Here is a 13,393-nt window from a genome sequence, read left to right as displayed (position 1 = left end):
CATTCCCGAAAGCATCTTTTAAAACCATTTTAGTGATTTTTAAGTGTGTAGTTCAGTGGCACTAAGGGCATTCGCACTCTTGTACAACCATCAGCGTCCAGCCTCAGAACTTCTTCATGGCCGTCTGGAACCCTGAAACTAATCAACAGCACACCCCCCTCCCCTTCCCCATAGCTCCTGGTAACTGCCGTTCTACCTTCTACCTCTGTGAATTTGACCACTCTAGCTACTGCACACGAATGGAATCATACAATATTTCTGATGTAGTTCACGTAGTATAATGTCTTCAGAGTTCATACATATTGTAGCAGATGTCAGAATTTTCTTCCCTTTTAAGGATGAAGAATATTCTGTTGTATGTGTGTACTACATTTTGTTAATCTGTTTATCTATTGGTGGATCTTTGGGGTGTTTCTACGTTTTGGCTCTTGTGAATATTGCTTGTGAATATGGATGTGTACTTAGCTGCTTAAGTCCCTGCTTTCAATTTTCTTGAGAATGAAAAAAAACATTTTAAATTTCTATAGTGGTCATACGTTATCTTCTCATAATGTAAACGATAGAAGTTTATAGAGCATGTCAGCATGTTTATCTGATCTGTGTGGTGGATAGGTAGGGAGGTCAATAGAACTACCTCCTTGATTTCGCTTAAGGTAAACTGAGGCTCAACGAGATAAAGTGGGAGTCTGGATTCAAATGCTGATCTCTGACCACATGCCTGGGGATGTTTTCATCACAGAGCAATCTCTGTGAGGACAGCAGAATGTTTACCTTATTAACTATTGCACCCCATGTTCTAGCACAGGGCTGGACATAGCAGGTGCTTAATAAGCATTTGTTGAGTGAATTCTGCCCCCCTTTGCCTGAAGAGCCAATAGCATGCATGCTGCAGGGAGGTCCAGTGGAATACACATGCTAATGGTCCTTGGTTGAGGACATGAGAGGGTCTTGAGGACGGCCGTAAAGTTCCTGAGGGAACCTAACTAGTTTCCTGATTGACATGGAAACCCACTAAAGTAGACATGATAACTTGTCCCAATACCGACTCCATCAAGTTCCACACTCCCTATGTCAGTGGTGAGTGCCTTTGTGATTGTGCTGAAGAGGGAAATGCTCCTGAACCTACTTTTTTTTTTTTTTTTTTTTTTTTTTTACCAGAAGAAAACCCGAACACATGAAGGAATGAGAGCTTTAACAAGCTTTCTTTTGCCCTGTGGTTACCCTGAAAGAACCATAGGTTCATCCTACTTTGGCCATCTGGCTAATCATGAATCATGGACCAGAAGGGAGAGTGAAATCTTAGGAGTTTAGTTAGTATTGTCATCATCTGATTTGGAAGAAAGTGCAATGAATACTTCTTATGGCAGAGTACAAGAGAAAGAACCATTGAACATGGGAGAGGTGCTGTGTCTTTCAGAAGCATCTGGAAGCTTCTCCCTCATTCCCAGACTCACTCATCATCAAAAAACACCTAGCTTCTGGTAGTCACTCACTTTGCTAAGTTTGTTGTTGAAAATAAGCATAAAAAATGATTTCTCCAACAAAAGAGACATATGACTCATGTTGGACTCAACCCTGCCAGTGTGGGGTCATAAATGGTTGGTTTGCAGGAGTCTGGGGGACCTCAGCAACAAACATATCCTGAAGAGAAGCAGAGATGTACCCAGACCAAGTTGGGCTTTGAGGGTACACCCTCTTCTTTCCCAGTTCTTAAAGAGGTCCATGACCTGTGTCAAAATCCTGGCTTCAGAGTAGTATCACAGCATTTTAGTTAAGCCATCTAATGCAGACAGTACCTACTTGACGTGACACACATAATCAGGTAGGGGTTCCTTAACTTTTTTTTTTCCTTTTACTTTAGTGTTTTTACTTTGGAAGCAGAAGGGATGGTGGCGGACTGAAACCCAAAGTCGTGTGGATTACATGTATTAATAAGAATATGTTATTTTTATTAACGGGGTAAAGGGTGAGGGGGTGTAGGGGACATGTACTAGGGCAGTGAGAAGTGGACAGGCGTCCCCTTTGGGCAGCCCTCTTCCCCAACTCACTCCTCAAATGTGTCCTGGAAAGTTCACAGGTATGTTGCTGAATTAAACATTCCAGGAAACGCTGGTATAGACAGTTTGTAATTCATTGCATAATTACTGGAATTCATTGGATAATTACCAACTCTCCATGCCACTCTCCTCAGTGGAGACCTGGCCTGAGTCTTCTCCACGTCTGAACCCAAATCAATAGAGAGCTGAGTAATGGAGAGTTACCGTCAGAGATCATTCCAGTTAGAGGATTAATGCCAACATCCACATGTATTGATATTTGAGTGCCACATGTATATTTAAAGTATTATACCAAAGTGTAACACGTGCACTCTGCATTCACAGTATCCCATGCCCGTCATTTTTTTTAAAATTTTTTTTTTTAAATTTTATTTATTTGACAGACAGAGATCACAAGAAGGCAGAGAGGCAGGCAGAGAAAGGAGGAAGCAGGCTCCCTGCTGAGCAGAGAGCCCGATGTGGGGCTCGATCCCAGGACCCTGAGATCATGACCTGAGCTGAAGGCAGAGGCTTTAATCCACTGAGCCACCCAGGCGCCCCCCATGCCCGTCATTCAAAGTTACTCCCAAAGTAAGTCATTTGGCTTTCTAACAAGGACATTCTTTTATTTTACAACATGCAATATATTTGTAACGACGTGTCATTTTTCTGAATTCAGTTCACCACCCTTGCAGGACGGGGAAGGTCGGCCATGAATGTGAGAAGGATGCCAAGGGCAATCTGTGCCTCTGTGGGCTTGTGTGAAGGAGGAGAGGGAGGAGGAGGAGGAGAGAAAGGAGGTGAAAAGCCTGAACAGGTTCACACAGCCTATGCTGGCTTCCACCATGCCTGAGCCTTGGCCAGGGTTAACCCAGAGTGCTGGGTTAGAAACTGTAACTTCACAGTGATTCTAGGGTCACCTTTCGATGGGATTAGAAAGGAAACCAGCATCCAGTGAGCATGTGCCGGGCTTCAGGTGTTACCCACTCTTCATTTCATTTAATCCCATGACGTCCCTGGAAGTCAGCTCTGCTTTTCCCATCCTATTCGTAAGAAAGCTGAGATTTAGGAGATTAAAAACCTTGGCCAAAATAGTCAGTAAATGGAAGAGCTGAGACTTGGCATCCCGGCCCCTGCGCCCTCAGCTTAATGGAAGGAAACTGTGGGTTACGGTCGATTACGTTTGTTTTGGAGGGAAGCAACCAGGCAGCAGCTGGCATCAGAAAACTCACTTCCCAGGCAAGGGAGCAGAGGGCAGGAATACACTCCTGGTAATCCTGCGGGGTGGGGGACGGAGGACGGTGGGCCGGCAGGGCTGGGCATTCAGGCAGTGTTTGTGGCAGCTGTGGGAGTTAGTCCACAGCTTGGACGTTGAGCTACCTGGCCTTGGATGGCCGGAGCAGAGGGGGGTTTTGTGTTTTCCTTGTAGATAGCAGGTGCTTCGAAGTGTGGGTTCCGATAAGTACTGCTCATTCCATGAGTATTTATCGAGCTCCTACTCCATGGTAGGCACTGAACGGGAGTGAGCACCACATAGGTCCTACCCCAGATGAGCTCTGTTCTACTGAGAGACGAACACGGAAGGACGAGGACTCGGTTTCACAGATGGCGATAAGCTGGATGGAGAAGAGTCAAGCAGAAGAAGCAAACTACAGGGCCAGTATGTGTGGGTGCTTCATACAGAACGGGCGGGAAGGTTTCACTGAACAGGTGGGTGACACGGAGCGGGATCTGGGGACCCGGAGGAGCCAGCCACGGGACCCTCTGGGAGAATTCCACTGCAGCCAGCATGACCAATATGTGCAAAGGGGTGATTGAGAAACAGCCAGGGCCAGTGTCCAGAGCAGAGGGAGTGAGGGAGAGGATAGACAGAGAAGTAGCTGGGGCCAGAGAGGGTAGGACTTCTTAGGCTATCGTAAGGAGGTTGGATCCTACTCTGAGTATCTGGGTAGTCATTAGGAGGCTTTCAGCCTGAAGCGACATGCTCCGAATTTTACTTCACAAAGGTCGCTCTGGCTCGTGTGTTGAGCATAGGCTGTATTAGGGCAAAGATGGAAGCCGGGAGACCAGATACAAGGCTGTGGCAGGGATCCTGGGAGTGATGGTGATTTGGAGATGGCGTGGAGACGGCGAGAAGCGGTCAGTCCGGATTTAGTGTAGGAACAGGGTCAGTTGGCTTTGCTGATGGACTGGAATGGAGGGTGTGAGAGCAGGTAAGGATGGCTGAAGTTTTAGTCCTGAGCAAAGGGGAGGAGGGAGCTGCCACTGAGAAGGCTGCTGGGAAGCAGGTTTTGGCACATGTGTGTAGAGGCAGGGCGTGTGGGGGGCAAGGGGGCAGGAGGTGGGCAGGAGCCAGGAATTCATGTCTGGAAATCCTAAATTCCAGATGCCTGTTAGACATCCATGTAGAGACCAATCCAGATTTGGGAATGATCCAAACTGGAGATTGAAATGTGGGATTTGTTAGCAGGTAGGTGGTGTTTACAGCCTCGAGCCTGGATGAGATTGACTAGGGATAGAGTTCAGAGAGCAAAGAGGCCAAGGACTCATTATAATTTTTAGAGGTTGAAAAAAATGGGAAGAAACCAGATAGAGACCGAGAAGGAACAGTGTCCTGGGAGCCAAGTGCAGAGGCTGCCAGGAGTTCAGAGAAGATGAGGATGGAGAGTTGATCATTGCATTTAGCAACACCATGGGTCATCAGGTCAGCTGTGACCTTACCAATGACAGTGGGAGGAGCACCCTTGAGTGGGGGAGGGGCCATCTGGCCACAGGTGGAGGTGTTGGCAGAGACGGGAGGGGGCAGAGCATCAGGCCAAAGGCAGGCCAGAGGATAGAAGTAGGAGGAGTAGGAAGAAGAGGCAGGTCAGCCCTGAGAGCAGGACCCAAGCAGAGGTGCCAGGAGTTTGAGAAGAGAGAAGAAGTTCAAAATTTTCCCTCTGAAACGAAGGGAGTGAATGGGCCTGGGAGATACAGTTAGATTTCTGGGCAGCACTGACTCCCATTCTAAGCAAGTGGCTTTGAATATAATAGTGAGTGAAATTCATGAAATTGAAGGTGAATTAAAATTTAAAACCCAAACATATTTTTTTAATGTAAAGCAAATGTGCTGTCAAGTGATTTAAATCCTTTAATCACGTGATTCTTCTTGTCTGAAACCTACTCGGGTTCCCTTTAAATCCCGCATTAAATTCAAACTCCCCCACGTGGTTTTCCCTGCACCACCCTCCCTCCAGGCTTACTTACTGTCTACTAGTTCCCAGCTCAAAGCGCGCCTTCTGAGGGCCAGTCCTCCTATTCCTCTGCATGCCTTTCCTCTGTCAGTTTTGTTCTCAAGTTCTCAAGGAGAAGAGCTTCTCTCTTTCTCTCTCTTTCCCTCTGCCCTTCCCCACTGCTCATTTTCTCTCTCTCTCAAATAAATAAAATCTTTTTTTTTTTTAAGATTTTATTTATTTATTTGACAGGCAGAGATTACAAGTAGGCAGAGAGGCAGGTAGAGAGAGAGAGGAGGAAGCAGGCTCCCCACCGAGCAGATAGCCCGACGTGGGGCTCGATCCCAGGACCCTGGGATCATGACCTGAGCCGAAGGCAGAGGCTTTAACCCACTGAGCCACCCAGATGCCCTCAAATAAATAAAATCTTAAAAAAAAAAAAAAAAAGATCCTGTTCCAGAGCCCTACAGTATGCCTTTGCAAATTCCATTCAGCAGCTATTGAAAGAGGTACCCAGGTCAGAACGGCATAGAGCTGGGCTTCCCCACTTCATAGCTCCTCGCCTGCCCACGGCTTTCAGTGTGGCCAGAGGAGCGGCTGGGCGGAGGCATGCACGGGTGTTCGTGTTTCCTCTGTGATAGCCCTCAGTGAACCAGACAGTCTCAGCTCCCCGAAGCTGGCAGAGAGGTGACCTGCATCGCGGCCTCTCTACCCCCCTGGGTGGCATCCAATTGAGCCCCCCGTGCAGTTATTAGAGGGATAATGGGATTCATTTCAGCAAGGGCTGCCTGGCTGGGGCCAAGCTTATTTTAATTTTCAATGTTAATAAACTTGTGGCTATTGCCTTTTTCACACCGATGTGCCTCACACCTCATTTCGCCCGCCCATTAGGCAATTACCAGCAGCGCCTCTGTCCCTAGCACCTCTTCAACACGGAGCAATTATGCTTATTTGGTGAAGGATGATGAAACTCGGAGGAAGCAAATGCACTGGCGTAGAACTTTCCTCCCAACTTCATCAGGTGTGCGCTGAGGACATCCCCTGAGTGAAAAACGGGGCCATGGTTCCAACCTTCACCAGAGCGGAAATGCAGGGACCTGCCCCTCCTGGGTCCCCGACCTCGACCAGCCTGCTTGCCACTTGAGCCCGCCCCGGGCTGACCCGGCCCTCAGACCTCCAGCGCCGGGCTGTGGAAACAGCCCATCTGGCTTGGGAAATGAACAGCTAATGCTTTTCATTTATCTTGAAATGGGAAGTTTTCAATAGGTTTTAAGTGTGTATTAATGCATCGAGAGTAATGAACCCTTTATTTACAAAGTTGTTTAATTCCTCACTTTTGTGCTGCTGGTGGGTCTAAGTGGATTTTTCATTTGCCAAGTTGCTCCATGATTTTCACAGCTGCTTAAATAACCCTTGTTTTCCCCCCTTCCTGGTCCTCCGACAAGATATCGAGGCCAATGATTGCCAGCCTGACTTCTGACTTCTGACTGTATTTCTGGGTTTGAGGAATGGTTTCATGTGAGGGGACCGCGGGGCCGTGTGTGGACTGGGACAGAGACACAGAACATAGTTCTCTTCTGCGGCCTGCGATGGACCTGACAGTACTCTGCCCACCCAGACAGGGCCTCGGCCAGCCTGTGTGCCCCCAGAGCCCCAAAGCCCCTGCTTCCTACTTGGCAAGTTTCAGGAATCTTCGATGAGGGACAGGCAGTGCCTGAAACTCCTTTCAGAACAGGCTACCTGTTAGTGGTGGTGACATCACGTTAGTGGACTGCAACTCATTCCCTTTTTAAACAAATGAAAAAGAATAAGAACCATCAGAGTGCACCACCTCTGGCAAGGTGAGTCTGGTTTCTCTAAGGTCTGGCTGGGCTTTGTTCATTTGAGAAATAATTATTGAAGAGCTGTTCCGCAGCAGGAAGTTTTGGGAGCTGGTTTCAGTTATGTGTTTATATCTGTGTCCACGTGTAGCTAGCTATGTGTACCAGGTCACCACAGAAAATATACATCTTACTGTCGACTGGTATAGAAAGATCTTGGAGAATTCCCTGGTGTCATTCCCAGCATGCCCCCAAATCTGAGTAATCCCTATCGATTTGGCTCCGAGTTCCTCACCCGCCAGCCAGAGCCTCGGCTCCCATATATAGTCCTCTTGGTTGCCCAGTGCTTGCCTGGCAGGATTCAGGGTGTGTTTCTAACTTCTTTTTTCCTACCCTACTCCCTGTAGGTTGGGTGGGTGTCAGGCATTTGGAAACATGTGGCTCAGAGAGATCAGCCATGAAATGGTAAGAGACCCCCCAAATTTGGGATCCTTTGTTAAAATGCAGCCAAGTTGCATGGGGAAGAGCTTCCATAAACTTATACATACATACACAGTCCTACACCAATCCAGAATTACCGCAACCAGAAAAAATGGAAGTTTCTTTAAATTAAGGCTTTCCCATTTGTGGTTGTAGTAGATGCCACAGAGACCATCTGAAGTTATTCAAGAAATAAAAACAGTCTTCATAAGTGTTACTTTTCAGAAATTGTGGCCAGTCCACCCCACAGGGATCTCACTGACTTGGCACTGTGTGTCTTCTGCGAAAATGTCTCACCTGAGCAGAGACCTGGATTGAAATGTTTCAAGCCCAATATGGTCTGGCTGATCTGCTACCTGCGTCTCTGCTGGCTGAGTCATTGACCTCTTTCTGTCTGAGCCATGTGTTTCCAAACACCTGACCCTGCCCCTACCTCCAAGGAGGGTCATCCTAGAGACTGAGGGTAATGATGGCCAGAGCTTGCATCTGAGATGCCATCGCCCCAGCTCCAGGGCGAGGATGATGAGGGATGATGGGCTGTGGGAACCAGGCTTCCATTTAGAGGGTCTCAACCCAGACTTTTGATGTTATCTTCAAATGAGGCTATGGGTAAAGTTGCAGGATAGGAGACAGAAAGAAGATGGTTTCTGCACAATGCTGTTTCCTATTATAGGACAAAGCTGCAGATAAGGCTTTATAAATTAGTATCCGAACACAAATCGTGGGATTATATTAAGAATAACACCATTATATGGCCCTGTATTTTTCAGTGTTGAAATCTTTAGGTAGTTGAATGTCCACGCCTTTCTGTAATTTTAGTTGTGCAGTAGATGCAGCCTGTGAGGCTTTGGATGGGTCCATTTGAGAAGGTTGATTCAGGGCATGCCTGAATGTCAGTCCTGTAAGGATGCTGAGTGGAGGCCATTCTAGAAAATTTACTGCATGCTAAGGAAAGGTAAAAGCAGAATCTAATCCTATGTACAGAGCACTTCAGACACTTTCAGGGCAACACTGAGTACCATAGGTGATGGGCAACACATCCCCAAATGGCATCTTCACAAAGCGTATGATGGTGCCCTGGGGATCCTGAAGTGGGGAGGGGGCGTCTCAGGCCAGGTACTGCCTAGCACTGTAGTTCTGGAAAGCTCAAGAATTCTCCTTCCTTTTAGTTTACTTTTCCCCTTATATGGAAAAGGGGCTTCCCCCCACCCTCCTACCCCACCACGTAGCAAGAGTCACGTATTTAGAAAACCTGGAAAACCGAAATTGCAAAAAGCCAAAGAAAAAGAATCACCCACGATGCTCCCTTTCTGCAGTCCCACACCCAGCCAGGCAAGGTAGCCTTGAAAGCAACAGGGCATATGTCCTTCCAGATCTTTCTCTTCACCTTTACAGAGACATGCAGATGGCAAGGGGAACCGTTCCTTTTTTCCTCCTTAGGTTTATACTTAGGACAATTAAATGGGAACTTCCTTCTCTAAAGAAGTACTAGGTAGAGCACTTTCATTTTTCCCTCTGCTGCCTCACATACTCCCCTGTGCCCATGGGAAGAGGGATTTGTGGAGGGAGGCGGGATGAAGGAAATTACACAAGCATGCCCCTTCCACTCATGGTTCATGAATTTCACCTTGGCTTAGCCTCAGTACCTCTGTGGGTTCTCAGCCCAGGGCAGCTCACCATCCTTGGTTGGCGGAGCATTTGGAAACATGTGGGAAAGACTCTTCATTGTCACAATGCTTTGGGGGGGTTGATTCTATGCTATCTGATGGGTGACGGCTAGGGATGCTAACGGTCTGCACTGGCCTGCACCCTGTTAGACAGCCTCACCCAACATGCCAGGAACCAGCAACGCGGGGTTGAGAACGCTGCACAGAGATAAACTCAGGGCTGGCCCTGCCTCACAGTGATGAGCTGTAGTTCTCAGGGGCTCAGGAAGATTCACAGAGGAAGAGTAGGGAGCCCGCTCTGCCTTAGCTCCAGGCTACATTTTTCCCATCAGAGCTCCTAGTAACAAAGCTTGTATTTTGTTTCCATCCACCCCGATCTCAACTCTGCTTCTCAATTGGAGGGGAAGAGAGAAGGGTGATTAATTATCAACCTCCAGCACAGACTTGAAAAAAATTTAGTTCCATTATGCTCTACATGTTGCCTTGTACCTTGCTTTTTTCACATTGAAATTGATCATAAACAGTTTCTCACGACAGTATTTTGTCATGACTTTCAATGACCGCATCACATCCCAATATAAAAATATGCCATACTTTACCTAATTTATTCTCTCCTTTTAGGCATTTAAGCTGTTTCCAGTTTGTCTTTTTCTTGCGTGTATAAATAGTTGCTGCCTCGAACACCCTTATCCTCCTCATCTCAGCACGCATTTCTGATTCTTTGAATATCTCAGAACTTGCATTAAGATTTGTGCATAGTATTTACAGTTTTTGTTTAAAAACTACTTTTTTGGAGATGTCATTGGCAGATGATAAACTGCATGTATTAGAAGTGTATACTTCGATGGGCTTTGACATATACATGCACCCAAGGACCCATCATCACAATCGTGATAACAAACATATCCATCATCCCAAAAGTTTCTTTGTGACCCTTTGTAAATTCTCCCTCTCCCTCATGCCCTCCCCATCCTGTCCCCAACACCACTGATCTGCTTTTCTAGGACTATAGATAGTTTCAATTTTCTGGACTGTTACATAAATGGAATTATGCTAAATGTATTGTTTTTTTTTTAAGATTTTATTTATTTATTTGAGAGAGAGAGCATAAGAGGGGAGAAGGTCAGAGGGAGAAGCAGACTTCCTGTGGAGCTGGGAGCCTGATGCGGGATTCGATCCCTGGACTCCGGGATCATGACCCAAGCTGAAGACAGTTGCCTAACCAACTGACCCCCCCCAAGCACTCTGAATGTACTGTTTTTGTTTGTCTTCTTTTGCTCAGCATACTTATTTTGAGACTCGCCTGTGTTGAGCACATCGACAATTCATTGGTCTTTCTTGCTGGGTAGTATTCCATTCCAATGAGTGCAGCGTATTTCTGTATTACACATACAGATGTGAGATGGACAGTTGTGTCTAAGACTCCATGCAGACTTCAGGGTTCGTTTTCCTTCAGGGTTCATATTTCCTAGGTAGGAAATATCTAGAAGGGCAATGGTTGAATCTTATGGTGTGTATGGTGGGGGAATGTTTAACTTTTTAAGAAACTGCCGAACTGTTTGCTTGAATGGTATTTAGCTTAAAATGATGCAAGTGAATTTGAATTGGTTTTAATTGCCCTTAGATTAGGAGTATAAGTTCATAGGATGGTGGAGCCAGAAGGAACTGATATCACAGTCCAGTTCTTGGATTTACTGTAGAAGAAAGAGTGATCCAGAAAAGTTAAATGCCTTTCCTGAGCTCTTGTTGCTCACTAGTTGTTGCTAGTTGTTTCTAGTCTCTTTACTCTTCCATAAGATCCTGCAATCTGGGGGGAATTCTACTAAGTCATGTTGCCACTTCCTTGCATAGTCTTATATTTGGCTGCCAAGGACATGGCTGTCCTTCAGAACAGGCCTAGCTCTGCATGTGTTACATAACTTTGGCCATGAAACATCTTTTGAAATTCTGGGGCTTTTTCCGGACAGGGAGTAAAGAGCATCACAAGGATAATGAGCCTGTCATCTATGGGACATCACATGTGACCACTCACAATATCCACAGCAGCTCAGCATCAGGTCAGATAAAATGTGCTATCATCATTAATATTTGGTTCCTGGAGGAGATTCACCTCGTTTCTGAACACACTGATGCACCCGAAGAATTAAGACTGCAGAGTGCTCCATTAGAAGCGAAGAAAACAGTATGCCAATTACCCAGCTTCTTTAGCTTACCTTTCCGGCTCCCGCCTCTTATTATCATATTCATAAGCGTTGCCCCTAATCAGTCTTCTTGAGTAAAGTTAACAAGTGTATGCGTGCACTCTCTTGAAATTGTTGTGCTTAGCCTAAGAAGCTGTCATGGGGTTGAGAAGGCTGCCGCTTTAACCAGATTTCATCTCCGTGTGTCACTGCTCACATCAAAGTGAAAATGTGCTCACACATAAGAGTTGTCTTCCTTTCATCAAGAGCGCGGGCCTGCCTCAGCTTCGCTCCACTTGGTTAATCTTGTTATTTAAATTGTTAAAATTGAGACATCGGCAGTAAATTTCAGAGAAGATATAACAATTATTAGATACAAGCTGGGCTCTTGTACTATACCATGCCCTCCATCCACCGGCAGCCCCGGCCACAAGTAATTTACAACGGTTTCTTTAAGAAGTGCGCCCTATAGTACTTGAACGGCGTTAAATCACAGTCCATCCCCACCTGGATCGTATTTCCAACTTTAAGACAGATTCGGTTCCAGGCAGCCGAGTGGCGGAGCCCTCCAGGGGACCACCTTTTAATGCCTGTAACGCTTGAAGAGCTGAGGGAGGATTCCCGAAGCTGCCTTCTGGTTATGAGTTTTGTGTTTGGGTGACTTTATACACCAGGCAGGGGAGCCACAATCCAGAACAATCACACCTTGAGGGTAAAGAGAAGGAAAAGCTGGGAGGCTCTCCGGGTGACCTTGCGCCATTCAATGATCCCATTAAAATCCAATAGGGGCACTTGACCTTGTGGCTGTTGTGCCCTGGGCCCCAGTCTAATTGGACTGATGCAAAGGCTAAAGGGATGGGATAAGCATGAATGAAGCTTGGAATCTTTAGATGGATCATCGGAGGCCCTGGCCCTCTGATCCGTCTTATCCAACCCCTGTCTCAGTGAAGAAACCCCAGTAAGTACCTGCTTATTGAACAGTTGACTCACTGAATGTTGGGGTCAACAGAATTCCCAGGCGTGGCTGTTGCTGTTTAATCCAGATGGCTCTCAAGCCAAATCTCCCTGAATCCGTACTTGTGGAATTGGTCAGTTGGTCCCAAATGCAGGAATTGACATTTAGTTATGCTAAATTTCATCATATTGATTTTGGCCCCTTATATTAGTGAAATATTTTAAAATTCTGCTTCTGACATTGAATGTGTTAGAAGGAATCTTTATGTGTCAACGTGTTTGTCCAAGTCAGAGAGGAAAATATAAATTTTAGAGCTGAGAGAAGGCTTGGACATCACTTCAAATACCAATAAACCAGGAACTCGAGAGGCTAAATACCTGGCCCGAAGTCTTACATCTAGATAGTGGCATTCAACCATCGGTACTGTGGAGTATATGTTGTGTTGTTATTTGAAAATTTACCCCACTGTCAAGTGAGCACACATTTTCTCACCTTACCCATAAGCCTACTGTAGGAGGCTTTATAAGCAACTTTTGAGAATCAGAACCTGCTTTGGCATTCCCCTCCGCACGGTTCACTCTCAGGCCTCACCTCAGACCCTCTTGCCTGAACTGACTCCCCACCCTTGACCACTAGCTTCTTCCAAGTCACCATGGCGACTGCCTTTTATAGGTGTGATCCAACACTGCCTGTCTCCTGACTGTCCATGAGCCCTCTGGACACTGATGCATGAGACTACTTGGAGCCCCAGTCAGTACCTCTGCGTGAGCAGCTTGGAAATACAGGGATGCCTTAGGATTTTCCAGAGAAACAAGCAATGGCCTGTGTGTATGTGTGCAGGTGTGTGTACATACACACATGTTTGTGCGTATGTATATGTACATGCATATGTATGCATATGTACATAAGGGATTGTATGTATATATAAAGTGAATATATATATTCATATGTGCATATAATAAATTAGCTCACCTGATTATGGAGGCAAGTCCAACAGGTGCAGTGTGGGCTGATCTGAGACAGATCTAAGACCTGGGAGAGCC

The 13,393-nt window shown here is 46.3% G+C and overlaps 1 long non-coding RNA gene across 1 annotated transcript; it reads left to right on the top strand.

Moving 5' to 3' along the window:
- The first annotated feature begins 3,327 nt into the window (after nt 1-3,327).
- LOC116569332 lies at nt 3,328-10,328 on the top strand. Its single transcript, XR_004276981.1, has 3 exons — nt 3,328-3,696; nt 6,140-6,269; nt 10,294-10,328. It is a non-coding gene; the product is annotated as an uncharacterized LOC116569332 (long non-coding RNA).
- The last annotated feature ends 3,065 nt before the right edge of the window (nt 10,329-13,393 follow it).

This window comes from Mustela erminea, chromosome 11 (genome assembly GCF_009829155.1).
Source record: "Mustela erminea isolate mMusErm1 chromosome 11, mMusErm1.Pri, whole genome shotgun sequence".
Classification (NCBI taxonomy): domain Eukaryota; kingdom Metazoa; phylum Chordata; class Mammalia; order Carnivora; family Mustelidae; genus Mustela; species Mustela erminea.
The sequence above is the reverse complement of the archived record's forward strand: the minus strand, read 5'-3'. Positions and strand labels throughout refer to the sequence as shown.